Source organism: Dysidea avara, chromosome 1 (genome assembly GCF_963678975.1).
Source record: "Dysidea avara chromosome 1, odDysAvar1.4, whole genome shotgun sequence".
In the NCBI taxonomy this organism is placed as follows: Eukaryota; Metazoa; Porifera; class Demospongiae; order Dictyoceratida; family Dysideidae; genus Dysidea; species Dysidea avara.
This window is the reverse complement of record NC_089272.1, coordinates 28,867,215-28,882,939: the sequence shown is the minus strand read 5'-3', so window position 1 is coordinate 28,882,939 and position 15,725 is coordinate 28,867,215. Positions and strand designations below refer to the sequence as shown.

Here is a 15,725-nt window from a genome sequence, read left to right as displayed (position 1 = left end):
ATCTGAATACAGGGTGACTTGTTTGTAGCTGAATTCCCTATAGAATAACTTGCAATGTAATATAATTGAGTAAATTATAAATGCAGCTGAAAACTTTATTAGGGTGACTGTTCTATTAGAGTATCTCGATCTCTCATTTGTTACACGTAGTTGGCTTTCGAATCATAACTCAGTGGTTTGTAATCCGATTCTTCTATACTACTGCAAGGACTTTCTATGATGATTATTCCAGCTACATACTGATTTTCAGCGTGCTGCTCTAAGCGGTTTGCCTGGTAGACACGAAAACTAATAGTTTTTTTATTCATAAAAATCGATCGCGTAATTTTGACACAGGTCGGGTTTTGTGTCATATCTCCATGGTCTTTATCCCGATTCCTTTCAAACCACAAAAAGGCACTCCTACGATGGTTGCTCCATCTACATATCAATTTTCAACTGATTCCTCAAAGGAGTTTACCCTGTAGGCGTGACAGACCTTCGACCTTATTTTACGCAAATAATCGGTAATAACTCCGTGAATGTTCATCGGATTCCTACCAAAGTTGGTACAGAGATCCGCCTTAATGAGCCCTTTAAGTGTGCCAAATTTCAGCCCGATCCGAGCTCGCTTCGTGTTTTATGGCGGATTTTGCGAAGTGTACGAAATGAAGAAGAAGTAGAAGAAGAAAAAAACAAAGAAATTAAAACGAAATTTTGTTCATTCGTATCTCGGCAATGGCTGGTGCGATTTTCTTCAAATTTGGTGTGTAGACTCCCCTAGCTGGCCGGCACGACTGTAGCAAATTTGGTTCAAATCGGATAAGGGATCATGGAGCTACATAGGTGTGAAAATTGCGTTATCTTTCTTCCTGTTAATATACTCACGGGTGGCACGCCGGCTTCTTGGGCCACACGACACACTACCGTGTGTCTTGATCAGTTAATACAATATTATTGCTAAAGCATTAATGAGAACTATGTGATGCTGCCAGTCTTTAAGTGTGTGAGCATCTTCATAAATGCCACTCGAATTAATCTTGATTCTCAAGAAAGTAAAGTGTATAGATTCTCTGATAGCAATAAATAGTTAGAGTTTGGCCGCCTTTCCTGTATACGGCAATACTATGAACAAAAGAAAGGCGGCCAATCTCAAACTATTTATTGCTATCAGAGAATCTATACACTTTGCTTTCTTGAGAATCAAGATTAATTCGAGTGGCATTTATGAAGATGCTCACACACTTAAAGGCTGGCAGCATCACATAGTTCTCATTAATGTTTTAACAATAATATTGTATTATCTGATTAATATTTACAACTTGCATGCATCACACATGGCCCCACTATCATATCATCACTTTTTGTCACAGTTAACTCTGCTTTACTTGGACATGCACTTTTTTACAGCTATGAGCTGTTTTGGATGGGTTATATTTTACAGAATAATTCATTTGCTGGCTACTAAAGTTTTATAATAGCTATGTTACATGATAAGTATACAGCTTCCTATTTAGCTAGTGAACAAACCAAAATATTTAATGCGATCATCATTGACTAGAACAAATTCTTTTGCCATTCTACATCCTCAAGTTCATCAAGAAGGTGCTTATGTACATGTGCCAACACACAATTGTTAAGCCTCTTCTCAGACATGGAGTTTCGTAACTATGTAAGTACATGCTTCAAAGCTGAAAATGTTGTTTCAGAGGTTGCTGATGTTATGGGGTTGGTCAAAATTAATGCAGTCTCAACAGGTTATGTACCTCAGAGAGCATTGTTTTGTACACAGTTTGAGCATTCATAACATCACAAATTGTTTGGACACTTGTAACCTCTTTATCTAGGGGAGTACCTTGTTTGACTACATCTCCCAGCAGGTGAAGTTGTTTTTATAACACAGAGAAATCAAAATCTTCTTGTAGCAAGAATCACGAATGGTTTTAATATGCTCTTCGCATGATCCTCCATTTGCAGCACTTAGTAGCAAATTTCAAGAGCTAAAACAGAAGGCATTATTCTTGATTGCTCAAACCTTTCATTTAGCTCCCCAGTAGCAGATCACAAGTCTCATAATATTTCACTTGAAAGTATTCCTTAGGTGTAGTGAATTGATGTGGGCTGCTACCAGTATCTACTCTCCTAGGTGCTCTTCTATACTTCAGCAAACCAGGCGAGTCAACCTTTACTGTTTCAGCTTTTCTAAAAATTCTGTCATAGAAATGATTATATTCTTCTTCTTTTCGTACTCTTTTATAAAATAACTTTGCTAGGGTAACTACTGCCATTGCCCCTTGAAAAGATGTGTCCTTATATTGCAAAATATTTGATATAATCTCAGCTGGACCAAAAACGAGATAGCCCAATTCAATACCAAAAAAGTAGAAAATTTCTCCTTCAAAGTTCAAATTCATTTTGCTTTCACTCCATATTCAACATGGAAAGTTTCACCGATTTCTTCAATGGTGTCCATTAAAATGGAGTAGTCCTTTAAAACTGCTTCAAAAGCACTGTGTCTCGCTGTCCAGCATGTAAGGCATAGTAGTTTAATGTTAACTCCTGGAGAGCTACTGTCACACTGCTTCAGCTTCTCCGAAAACAAATGGGATCACTTCAGTGAAAAATTTAATTAGTTGCGATATTTCTTTAACCACATGTATAGAGAATCTCTTAGTAATTGAACTTGTCTTCCTGCATCCTGTAAACACAAATTTAGCGAATGATACATACAGTGTATAGGAAGAGCAGCTGGGTTCTTTTTTAGCATTCTAGTAGCAACCCCAGTCCTTTTCCGTTGCAGCCTCATCATATGCCTGTCCCCTGCATAGTGAAAGAGGAAGAGAACACTTTATCAGTATGTCTTTAATGACCTTGTACAGTGTATCAGCAATGGTGTTGGGAAGGCAATATAAACTAATGGGATCTTCTACAACATCATAATCAAGGCTCACGGTAGTGAGTCACGCGACCAAGCAACTAAAAAGCGCACGCCACAATTAAAACACGCGGCCACTACTGTGAGTTATTTACGTGTAGGACGGTTTTGAGCTCTGAATTGTGCAATCTTTCTCAGTAGGTTTATACTGCGTTTTGTGATTTTAAAAAACTTGGTGTCGTCGTTTTCTTGTTGCAACCTCTTAACAAGCGTATTTAGATATAATTCACACAATTTCTCACCGTGTGTTTCAGCTATCGTCACATTATACCACTCAATACACTCGTGTTTCTACAGTCCATCTGGCACTAACATTATCTAGTACTGGATCGTCTCTACGCGTATTTTCTCCATTCAAACCTCTAATCCCTACAATAACTTTTAAAGACACGATGTGGACACAAGCCCTAATGTCTGACAAATAAGTTGTGAAAGCGTGCAGAGCCGTAAGTTACCTTAGGAAGGCATTTTAAGCAGAAATCTTTTTGACTCCATTCAGTGCCACGCCTCGTGCGAGCGTTTATAATCGGCAGATGTCTTATAAACAAGATGTGAAGTGTAGAGAACGTAAAGACACTAGGGAAAGTGTAAGTCATAAGTTAAGACTCCATTTAGTGCCATGCACCGTACAAGAATTATTTTGCAAGTTGTGTGGATTGAATGTACAAAGTCACAAACCACATTTCAGACAAAAAAGTGTTGCCTTACAGTATGTACATAATGAAAGCCACGACACAAGCTCCACCTTAATTAGTGCTTTGTGGAAGTGTGAAACTGCCATGGGCGTGTGAAACTTCCGTAACAGCTACAAACAAAAATGAAGCGATTCTAATTGCAGATAAGATGGCTGCAAAATCCAGGAATGTTTTTGCCTTACAGTAAACATATAATATTATAACAATGGTATTACAACATGTAACAAAAATTTAATAAACATCAAATCAAATAGTTAACACCAAAAGTGATGATGATGATGTAAGTGGCAAATGATGCTATTTGGTACTTGGTCCATACACCTTGTCAACAATCCTGAAATTCACTTGATCTCAGTTGCTGTCTGTTCCCAAATTACACACCATTGCCATATCCGATTGCTAACGTGTAAACCAGATGGTCTGTAAAAACCGTTAGGCAGGCATTAACCTAAAATCTGGATACTATGAAAATACACAACATTTTAACTGACCTGGGCATTAGTTTGGTCCCATCATAACAGTATTCCTTATCCTGGAAATTCAGGAAACATGAGATAATACAATATTCCTTAGTACATAGACTGACCTGTAATTTTCACGACACCCTTGATATCACTAGAGTTACATAGACTGAAGTACAGAAGAGAACACACAACTCCGCTGTTAACTGAAATTCTCAACACTCTGATCTTAGCTCCTGCCAGGTTCCAAGTTACATACCATGAACTACTGGTGGGTAAACCACTATGACCAGATAGCCTGCAAAATTGACAAGCAGGCATTAAATACAATGTACCTAAAATCTGGGTATAGTAGAACCTCTCTTATCCAGGCAGTCTGGTACATACTACTGTCCATATCTCAGAAATATCTGTAACTAAGAAATGCATGCTACTAGTGACTACATGCTACTAAATACAAGTAATGTGATTGCTATCAGTGGTGTGGTTTAGTGGGCAGTGGGGGAATTCACTACAGAGCACTCATGGTCACTCCCCTAGGCTGTAAATATGCATTATCACCTAGCAACCAAGTGTTAGTTATTATTAGTAGAACAAACAAGCCACCAAATAGGTAAAAAGCAACTTTTAAGCTCTCTCCTTGTGTTTCGTTTAAACCAAACTTCATTCTGGATAATAGAAGTCCTGATAAGTAAGCAGACTCACCTGGAAATCCACAACGTCCTTGATGTCACTACAGTCCGCGTACACTTGACAATTGAGAGCTACAAAAGGAACACTAATAAAATTCCTCTGTATGTAAACCGACCTGAATCTTTGATCTTAGCTAGTTCCCAAATTATGTATGCACCATGACCACATTCAACTACTACTACTACTGCTAGTGGGCGATCCTGGAAATTCGGAAAACACCTGAGATAATAAACGACAATATTCCTTAGTATGTAGACTGACCTGGAAATTCAGAACACCCTTGATGTCACTACAGTCTATGTACTCTTGATTTTAGAACTACAAAAAGAACACACAAGATACTACGATTCTTCTGTATGTAAACTGACCTGCAATTCATGACTCAGTTTCTTCCTGGTCCCAAGTCATGCATGTACCATGACCACATCTAATTACTACTGTTAGTGGTGATCTGCATGCTATGACCAGAACCAGATTACCTGTAAAAACCAACAGGTGGGCATTGAATACATTACACCTGAAATCTGTCACTTTTTGCACAAATGACGCATTTGGGGATTTACAAGTTGGCTGGTTTTAACAGGTGATTACACAGAGACCTGATTAGACAGGTTTCTCTATACATTAATTTAGGTTAGGCCAGTATGCAGTGTAAATGAGTACATACAAACATTACACATGTTACATTTGCCTAATTCTTCCACCTGCAGCCAAAGTTTCCAGACTTCTGGCGATGGAAGTGGCAAATGGTAGTTGCCTTGTCGACAATCCCGCCATGAGGATTTTGCTGCTACTTAGAACTTTTCAGTGAATTTGCACTACACACCTCTAAAAAACCTATCACATAAATGCGGTTACTCAGTGTGTGGCAATGCGACACTTTACACACCAACTTTATCTTTCTTCATTCCTCGTTTCGTTCTCTTATCCTTCAAGCTGTGTTCGTCACGTTACAATTAGTCTAAAGTACGCCTCCCTACAGTACTACGGCTTTGTTTCTCTGTCTCAATTTGGACTGCCATTAAACATTCAATTTTAAACCATGCATCACGTGTTTCCGCTTGAGGTGCTACAGGGACTTTCCAAGAGACTTCCCCTAAATAGACCACGTGATACTTGAATTGTCACAATGTGGTACGTGTATATTAATAATAGAATTATTATAAGCTGTCAAGAATTGTTTGTGCGCTGCCGGCTAAGATCATTTGTGTGATGGTTTGACAGCAGTTATTGTGGACCAAAGAATGCGAGAGGAACTGTGATAGTCAGTAGGAATAAATCCCATCCTAGCTGTGTCTATATATAGGGACATTAACTAGCTTTATCTTACCGCTACTCTATGTTGCTGATTCATCAGGGCCACCAGAGCAAAGGTAAAAGTGGTAGCTAAGGTCCCTACTATTGATGTAGAGGCCAGGATAGTTGCATTCACAAAGATTCCAACACTGATTGCAAGCATAGGCGGTGGAGACGGGGCCTCCCACTTTTATGGGACACTGTTTGCAAGAAAAGATCGAGATACTCTAATATAACAGTCAGGAATGGATACTCTAATACAGCAGTCACAGTATTCTGAGAAGCAGTGTAGCAATCTACTTAGCTACGTGTGTGTAGTTATAAATAAGGAGATATAATTGGCGGAGAGCAGCTATTGTCAGCAGACTGTGACCTTTTTTTTTTTGGTCTTCAACTTACAGTTGGCCTGGCCCCCTCACTCTTTGGCCTGCTCCACTGCCCCTGTTGCAAGTTCACCTTGATGTTTATCCTTTTTCCTTAACTCTTCGGAACAGTTTACCAGTTACAGTTATTGAAGCAACAAATGTAGAAGATTTTAAGTAGAGAGTATTGAAATATGTTTGTACTGTGGGATTGTTCGTTCTGTGCATATAGATACTCCATTTTTGGAGGTTCGCACAGTATTTGATATAAATAAATAAACATGCAATGATGATAAGGTGGTTTATTATCCTGCTGAATGGGCAAGGGAGTCTGCATGGGGGCATGTTCCCTCAGCAAAGCATAAGTACTGCAACTTTTAGTTTTAACTTGATTGCTAGTTTGAAAGTTTGTTTAATTTCAGTGGTGATCAAGGCTGTGGTCTCATGCACTGGATGCATATACTGAACTCTGATGTCCTTTTGGGTGTGCAGTACTGTTTCCATCTCCCCAGGTCTTGATGATTGATCATGAGTCCTCTAATCCTTTCTCTGCTACTCCAATCCTGAAGCTGTGACCGCAATGTTACAAATAGTATATGAAAATAATTAATTATTTAAGGACTCTCTGTAGTAAAAATTAATATTCTTTTAGCTATCATTCAAGTTGTGTATCCATGCAATCTATATTATTACATCTGTATGCTCAATATATACATCCAAGTACTATGAGAAATGTGCATGAGGTAGTTCTATAGCTAAGTTTTATTGCTGAATTATCTGATGCCTTATTGCTTTACCTTCAACCTCTACACCTTCTATAATGTGACCTAGAAAATCCACAAACCTTCAGTAATTGTGAATCCAGCAACACAAAATAAGAACACCATGAACTATCAAGACACCCATCACTTGCTAATTACGCTAGCTTAATTTTGAGCATGCATAAGGTGCCTGAAGTATGATTAATTTACTACAGATGTGAGATACTGTATTGAATGTCACAATAAAGATAAATCTACTCTAATGGAACAGTCAAAAGCTAGCTGTGTAGTAACTTTGAACTGTATAATTAGACACTTGACAATTATACAGACATTTTGAGCATAAGGTGTCTAAAGCATTTACTACATGCAGATATGAGATATTGTAAATACTGTAGTAAAAGAATGTCACATTATAAAGATAGATCTACTTTATTAGAAAAGTCAGTATATTCAAATTCATACTTCTGGTGTAATAAAACAGTCAATAGTTATCCATGCCTTTTATAACACTGTAAAACAAAATGAAAATAATCAACGGGTGCATCCCAAGATAATATTATACATTTTACTTGTTCATTTCCAAATATCAATTTGTACCAATTTGTTGTTCCCTCAATGAGCCTATCACTGACTAAATGAGTGATATCCACCCCAAAAACACCTTTGCTGTAAAAAAAGGCGCATCCATGAAACTACAAGTACTTGTAAAACAGTTCAGTAATTGTAGAGAAAGACCTCATGAGAGTAACAACAACTGGCAACTCAAAGAGCTGATATCTGGAGCGGCCAAGAATAAATCTTATCATACAACTAACTGCCATGCATTGGCTGTAAAATAGGTGCACCCATCAAAGTGAAAGTAACTGGCAACTGAAACAGCTGATATCTGAAGCAGCCAAGAATGAATGTTGACTTACAATCAATTGCAATTACCAAAAATTTAACATTGAACCTTTATCATTCAGCTGTGTTCTATATTCACTGTAGCTGCATCCTAAATTAATTTCTTTTAGCTCTAATTGGCTGGTAATTTGGCCGCCTTTTATAATAGTTAGTGTACAGAGCAAAATAGGCGGCCAAATTACCAACCAATTAGAGCTAAAAGAAATTAATTTAGGATGCAGCTACAGTGAATATAGAACACAGCTGAATGATAAAGGTTCAATGTTAAATTTTGTTAATTGCAATTGATTGTATGTCAACATTCATTCTTGGCCGCTTCAGATATCAGCTGTTTCAGTTGCCAGTTACTTTCACTTTGATGGGTGCACCTATTTTACAACCAATGCATGGCGGTTAGTTGTATGATAAGATTTATTCTTGGTCGCTCCAGATATCAGCTCTTTGAGTTGCCAGTTGTTTTTACTCTCATGAGTTCTTTCTCTACAATTATTGAGTTGTTTTACAAGTACTTATAGTTTCATGGATGCGCCTTTTTTTATAGCAAAGGTGTTTTTGGGGTGGATCATTATTTACCCATCTAATGGTTAGATTAATCTGTTCTCTTTGGCAAAATCTGTTGCTTCATCCTCAATAATGGAGTACCATGAAAGAGGATGCATATAAGCAATGACCTTAAAAGAGTGTTGGCGATTATGGAAATTTGATCATTAACTATATCATGTGACATATACTTGTTCTCACTGATCCAACTTTTGACATCTCCATCATCTCTAGATAACATGACTAAAAGTTGATGTAAGTTGCCTTCAGCTTCATCATGTCCTCTAAAATCAATACCTTGATGAAGCAGAAATTCAACAGCTTCAGTAAAGCATTTTGCTGACTAGCTTGTTGTCTCTGTGTCTGTAAGTTGAATGTACTTTCAATGGGTGCTTTCTGTAGCTGAAGACACTTCATGACTGCCTCACGATAAGTTATTGAGAGTGAATCACTTTTAAACTTTTCAAGAGTTTTTCTCCAATTATTAAACCCACCAGTGGTAAAAGTATCTTCACACCTTTTGCTAAAATTTAACATGTTTAGCTTTTCAGCATATCTACAATAGCAGCAAAATACCTTTCTCTTGGTAGTACAAACAGATAGCCAAGGATAGGTTTTGTACCAATGAGTCATGAAATTGTGTTTATTGTTTGCTAAAACACAATTGTTTAATGAGTCATGAAATTGTGTTTATTGTGTTTATTGTTTGCTAAAACACAATTGTACTGTTGTTTTATCAGTGGGATGAAATGGCTTGATATTAATATTGCTGCAGCAAAACAACTGGCAAATCTCTGTCTCCAATACAGGTAGAGCAGATGACAGTGCATTACAATCGTCATCTGTAGCATCCAAGCCTCCAGCTTGTGGTTAGGAAGGTGAGCTGTCTTCTTCCATCAGTACTGTAGTGACTCCTTGACAGCTTTCTTCGTTCTCATCAAAACTCTTGTCACTTTCTTCATGGTGTGAGATTTCAGGGATCTTTTCACCATTCACTTCGCCGTGATCGTCATTGGTACCCTGTTCGTCATCAGAATCTGATATCAGATTGATTTCAACATGGCTTTTCTTAGTCTTTTTCTTCCAAAGTCTAATAAATTGTTCTCTTTTCAACATCATATAGCAATGTGTTATTAGCACCTGTAAGAACGCTTACAAGCTTATAATTATGGTGTTGATCATGTGATGTGTCTTATGATGTCATAAAGCACATTAATTTGTTGGAGGGCTCTGCCCCTGCTTTTTGAAAGTTGGGGGGCTCTAGCCCTTGTAGCTCCCCTCCCCCCCCTCCACCGCCACTGCTTTACACTTTTTATAAAAATATTACCATTAGTAAACTTCTATAACATTGCATCAAAGGAAATAGTGGTGCCAGATATATGAGACTATACAGCAATTGCATGATGAAATTAGGTTAGGTAATCCTAAGGCTGCAGCACATGTTGCTGTCAGACCTTCAGTGCTGGTCACTGTAAAGTGCTAATTATACAACCAAGTACTAAGAATAATACGAAATGCGGTAAAATTACGTCATTAATAATGAATGAATAAATAAATAAATAATAAATAAATAATAAATAATGTTTGAGAAAACTACGAGGCCTAGAGACATGAACTAAGCGGGGTAGATTCGCCTGTGAATGAAGGCACAACGTATAATGAGTACGCCTGTTCGTGCTGATGACTTTACCGTACGTTTAATTCTATATAACGCCTGGCACCACGCCCTTGTTTAATTACAGATTGCTCGAAGAAGAAGATTAGTAAACGTCTGCAGAGAGGCCAGGCGCCACTTAACTGGTAAACAACAACATTACAAGTATGTTTGTAACTGTGTATTTTGTGTGCAGGATATGTGCTCCAGGCATCATGCAGTGAACAACCAGCTGATGACCAGTTGGGATACCAGCTGATACGCTCATAAACAACCAGCTGGAACAACAAGGTAATGAGTAATGTAATACTTGTACCGGTAGTTGTATTATACATCTTCATCCTTCATCTGGCTTGCTAGCGGCTGGAATTATTTTCCACTCGGCTTAACTACTACTCTACTGTGAGTCTGTAATAGCTAAACAAGAAGCCGATGCAGTGCTGCATATACAACAATGTGTAACTATCTCCGGTATGTTGTGCATGGCTGTATGCATAATATTATAGACTGTAATCACTGTGCCAATGCCACACCACTGATATACTGGTACATCACCAGTGGCCTCTAGTTACAACAGAGTCTGTTGTGCCATATTGGCTTGATTGGGATCAATTGCTAATTGTGCCTTCACCATATCCCTTATTCTGCATAGCCTCACTTCACTGCTGAGTCATCTTCAGAGACACGTCACACCTACAATATATATTTACTTTCAATATATCTAACTTAACTTGGTTTTTGTGTAGGTTGTGTTTTAGTATTGTGGTTTTCTGATGCCAGTTAAACTCCCTTGCCTGTTTACGTATGCGTATGTATCATTTCCACCGGTACACGCACACTGCTCTGAGTGCTGCCTATGGCACTGTTTATACTTGCCAAATGGATAGGTTGCAACGTTGGTGTATGTACTTGGTTGTATGTGACGCGGTCCTAGTAATAATAATCTAATCCAAAACAGCCAGCCGTAAAAAAAGTGTGCGGCCCTCAAAAAGACTATGGTGAAAAAAGATGTGAAATCCAAGGTGGTGGCCAAGAAATGGCTGTGATGGTAGGTTAATGGTAAAAATTTTAATAACAACAATTCAGGTGAATTTTTGTGCCGCTTGGTCTTGGCAAAAAATTCATCTAAATTGCCGTTATTAAAATTTTTACCATTAACCTACCATCACAGCCATTTCTTGGCCGCCACCTTGGATTTCACATCTTTTTTCACCATAGCCTTTTTGAGGGCCGCACACTTTTTTACGGCTGGCTGTTTTGGATTAGATTTCGCTTCTTTTTGTATTTGTATACCCCAAAGCCGGCCATAGGCCGGCTTTGGAACTTTTTTAACCTGTATTTTTTTCTTTTCCACAGGAAGAAGAAAAGATGAAGCAGATGTACTTTAAATATTTCTGATTTTATCAGTAAATGTACAAATTATATATATAATACATATATTTATTACAGAACTCTCCATGGTGCACTCTACAAAGTGACTTCTTTTTGCTGCTCTCTCTATAGGGTGAATTGTTTGTAGCTGAACAATATACAAGTAACTTCTTCTAGCTGACCTCTCTACAGGGTGGTTTGTTTGTAGCTGAATTCTGTGCAGGTGATTTGTTTGTAGCTGAGCTCTTTATAGAATGGTTTCTTTGTAGCTGAACTCTCTACAAGGTAACTTCTTCTAACTGATCTTTCTACAGGGCAATTTGTTTGTGGCTGAATTTTCTACAGGGTGATTTCTTTGCAGCTGAACTCTCTACATGGTGGTTTCTTTGTAACTGAACTCTCTACAAGGTAATTTCTTCTAGCTGATCTCTCTACAGAGAGATTTGTTTGTAGCTGATCTCTCTACAGGTGATTTGTTTGCAGCTGAACTCTCTACATGATGGTTTCTTTGTAGCTGAACTCTCCACAAGGTAACTTCTTCTAGCTGATCTTTTTACAGGGTGATTTGTTTGTAGCTGAACGAAGCTTCTTCTAGCTGATCTCTCTACAGGGAGATTTGTTTGTAGTTGAACTCTCTACAGGTGATTAGTTTGCAGCTGAACTCTCTACATGATGGTTCTTTGTAGCTGAACTCTCGACAAGGTGACTTCTTCTAGCTGACCTTTCTACAGGGAGATTTGTTTGTAGCTGAACTCTCTACAGGTGATTTGTTTGCAGCTGAACTCTCTACACGATGGTTTCTTTGTAGCTGAACTCTCCACAAGGTAACTTCTTCTAGCTGATCTTTCTACAGGGTGATTTGTTTGTAGCTGAACTCTCTACAAGGAAACTTCTTCTAGCTGATCTCTCTACAGGGAGATTTGTTTGTAGCTGAACTCTCTACAGGTGATTTGTTTGCAGCTAAACTCTCTACATGATGGTTCTTTGTAGCTGAACTCTCTACAAGGTGACTTCTTCTAGCTGACCTTTCTAGAGGGAGATTTGTTTGTAGCTGAACTCTCTACAGGTGATTTGTTTGCAGCTGAACTCTTTACATGATGGTTTCTTTGTAGCTGAACTCTCTACAAGGTAACTTCTTCCAGCTGATCTCTCTACAGAGAGATTTGTTTGTAGCTGAACTCTCTACAGGTGATTTGTTTGCAACTGAACTCTCTACATGACGGTTTCTTTGTAGCTGAACTCTCCACAAGGTAACTTCTTCTAGCTGATCTTTCTACAGGGTGATTTGTTTGTAGCTGAACTCTCTACAAGGAAACTTCTTCTAGCTGATCTCTCTACAGGGAGATTTGTTTGTAGCTGAACTCTCTACAGGTGATTTGTTTGCAGCTGAACTCTCTACATGATGGTTTCTTTGTAGCTGAACTCTCTACAAGGTAATTTCTTCTAGCTGATCTCTCTACAGAGAGATTTGTTTGTAGCTGAACTCTCTACAGGTGATTTGTTTGAAGCTGAACTCTCTACATGATGGTTTCTTTGTAGCTGAACTCTCCACAAGGTAACTTCTTCTAGCTGATCTTTCTACAGGGTGATTTGTTTGTAGCTGAACGAAGCTTCTTCTAGCTGATCTCTCTACAGGGAGATTTGTTTGTAGTTGAACTCTCTACAGGTGATTTGTTTGCAGCTGAACTCTCTACATGATGGTTCTTTGTTGCTGAACTCTCGACAAGGTGACTTCTTCTAGCTGACCTTTCTACAGGGAGATTTGTTTGTAGCTGAACTCTCTACAGGTGATTTGTTTGCAGCTGAACTCTCTACATGATGGTTTCTTTGTAGCTGAACTCTCTACAAGGTAACTGATGTCTCTACAAGGTCACTAGTTTGTAGCTGAACTCTTTACATGGTGGTTTCTTTGTAACTGAACTCTCTACATGGTGACTTCTTTTAGCTGATCTTTCTAGAGGGTGATTTGTTTGTACTGTAGCTGAACTCTCTACAGGTGATTTGTTTGCAGCTGAACTCTCTACATGATGGTTTCTTTGTAGCTGAACTCTCTACAAGGTAACTTCTTCTAGCTGATCTCTATACAGGGAGATTTGTTTGTAGCTGACCTCTCTACAGGGTGATTTTTTTTTTGTAGCTGAACTTTCTACATACAAAGTTACTTGTTCTAGTTGGTGTCTCTGCAGTATGACTTGTTTCTAGCTGATCTCTCTACGGGGTGACTTGTTTCTAGCTGAACTCTACCGGGTGATCTGTTCGTAGCTGAACTCTCTACAGGATGATTTGTTTACTGCTGAACTATCTACATGGTGGTTTCTTTGCAGCTGAATTCTCTACAAGGTGACTTCTTCTAGCTGAACTCTCTATAGGGTGATCTTCTCGTAGCTGAACTCTCTGCAGGGTGATTCGTTTGCAGCTGAACTTTCTACATGATGGTTTGTTCATAACTGAATTAACACTCTACAAGGTAACCTCTTCTAGCTTATCTCTTTAAAGGATAACTTGTTTCTAGCTGAACTCTCTACATGGTGATTTGTTGGTAGCTAAACTCTCTACAATTCGATTTGTTTGCAGCTGAACTCTCTACATGGTGGTTCCTTTGTAGCTGAACTCTCTACAAGGTAGCTTCTTCTAGCTGATCTCTCTACAGGATGACTTGTTTCTAGCTGAACTCTCTACAGGGTGATCCTTTCATAGCTGAACTCTCTACAGGGTGATTTGTTTGCAGCTGAAGTCTCTACATGATGGTTTGTTTGCAGCTGAACTCTCTACAAGGTAACTTCTTCTAGTTGATTTCTCTACAGGGTGACTTGTTTCTAGCTGATCTCTCTACAGGGTGATTTGTTTGTAGCTGAACTCTGTACTGTTTATTTGTTTGCAGTTGAACTTTCTACATGGTTGTTTCTTTGTAGCTGAACTCTCTACAAGGTAACTTCTTCTAGTTGATCTCTCTACAGGATGACTTGTTTCTAGCTGAACTCTCGACAGGATGATCTGTTCATAGCTGAATTCTGTACATGGTAGTTTCTTTGTAGCTAAACTCTTTACAAGGTGACTTCTTCTAGCTGATCTCTCTATAGGGTGATTTGTTTGTAGCTGAACTATCTGCAGGGTGATTTGAACTCTCTACAAGGTGATGTTTTCTAGTTGATCTCTCTACTCAGTCTGGATGACTTGTTTCTAGCTGAACTCTCTACAATGTGATCTGTTAAGTTTCTACCTGATCTCTCTATAGAGTTATATCTTGTTTGTATAGCTGAACTCTTTTACATGGTGGTTTTTTGATTGGTTGCTGAACTCTCTCTCCACGGTGACTTGTTTGTACTACAGAGTGACTTGTTTGTAGCTGAACTCTCTACAGAGTGACTTACTTGTAGCTGAATATTGCATAAAGTAACTTGTTTGTAGCTGATCTAGATGAACTCTCTACCAGGTAGCTTTTTTGTAGCTGAACCCTTTACGCAGTGACTTGTTTGTAGCTGAATTTTCTACAGAGTGACTTGTTGTAGCTGAACTCTCTACAAGGTGACTTGTTTATAGTTGAATTCTCTTCAGTGTGACTTATAATGTTCTGAATCTCTACAGCAACATATTTGTAGCTGAACTCTCTACAGGATGACTTGCTTGTAGCTGAATTGTCTATAAGATTAACTGTTTGTAGCTGAACTCCCTACAGAATAACTTGCAATGCCGTATAATTCTATAATGGAGTAAGTTATAAACGTAGATGAATACTTTATTAGGGTGACTGTTCTATTAGAGTATCTCGATCTCGCATATGCTACACGTAGTTGACTTTGGAATCATAACTCAGTGGTTTGTAATCCGATTCTTCTGTACTACTGCAAGGACTTTCTATGATAATTATTCCAACTACACACCGATTTTCAGCTCACTGTTCTAAGCGGTTTGGCTGGTAGGCGTGAAAGCTAATAGTTTTTTATTCATAAAAGTCGATCGCGTAATTGTGACATAGGTTGGGTTTTGTGTCATATCTCGATGGCCTTTAACTGGATTCCTTTCAAACCACAAAAAGGCACTCCTACGATAGTTACTCATCTACATAGCAATT

The 15,725-nt window shown here is 38.4% G+C and overlaps 1 protein-coding gene and 1 long non-coding RNA gene across 3 annotated transcripts in view; one reads left to right on the top strand and one right to left on the bottom strand.

The window, feature by feature from the left end:
* The window catches only part of LOC136260739 (uncharacterized), a 226,248-nt gene that overhangs the window by 72,041 nt on the left and 138,482 nt on the right, over positions 1-15,725 (top strand). The window lies entirely within an intron of this gene.
* Positions 3,823-4,898, bottom strand: LOC136249470 (uncharacterized). The gene is made up of 4 exons (XR_010698232.1): positions 4,879-4,898; positions 4,776-4,834; positions 4,429-4,480; positions 3,823-4,368 (listed from the first exon to the last, which is right to left on the bottom strand). It is a non-coding gene; the product is annotated as an uncharacterized lncRNA (long non-coding RNA).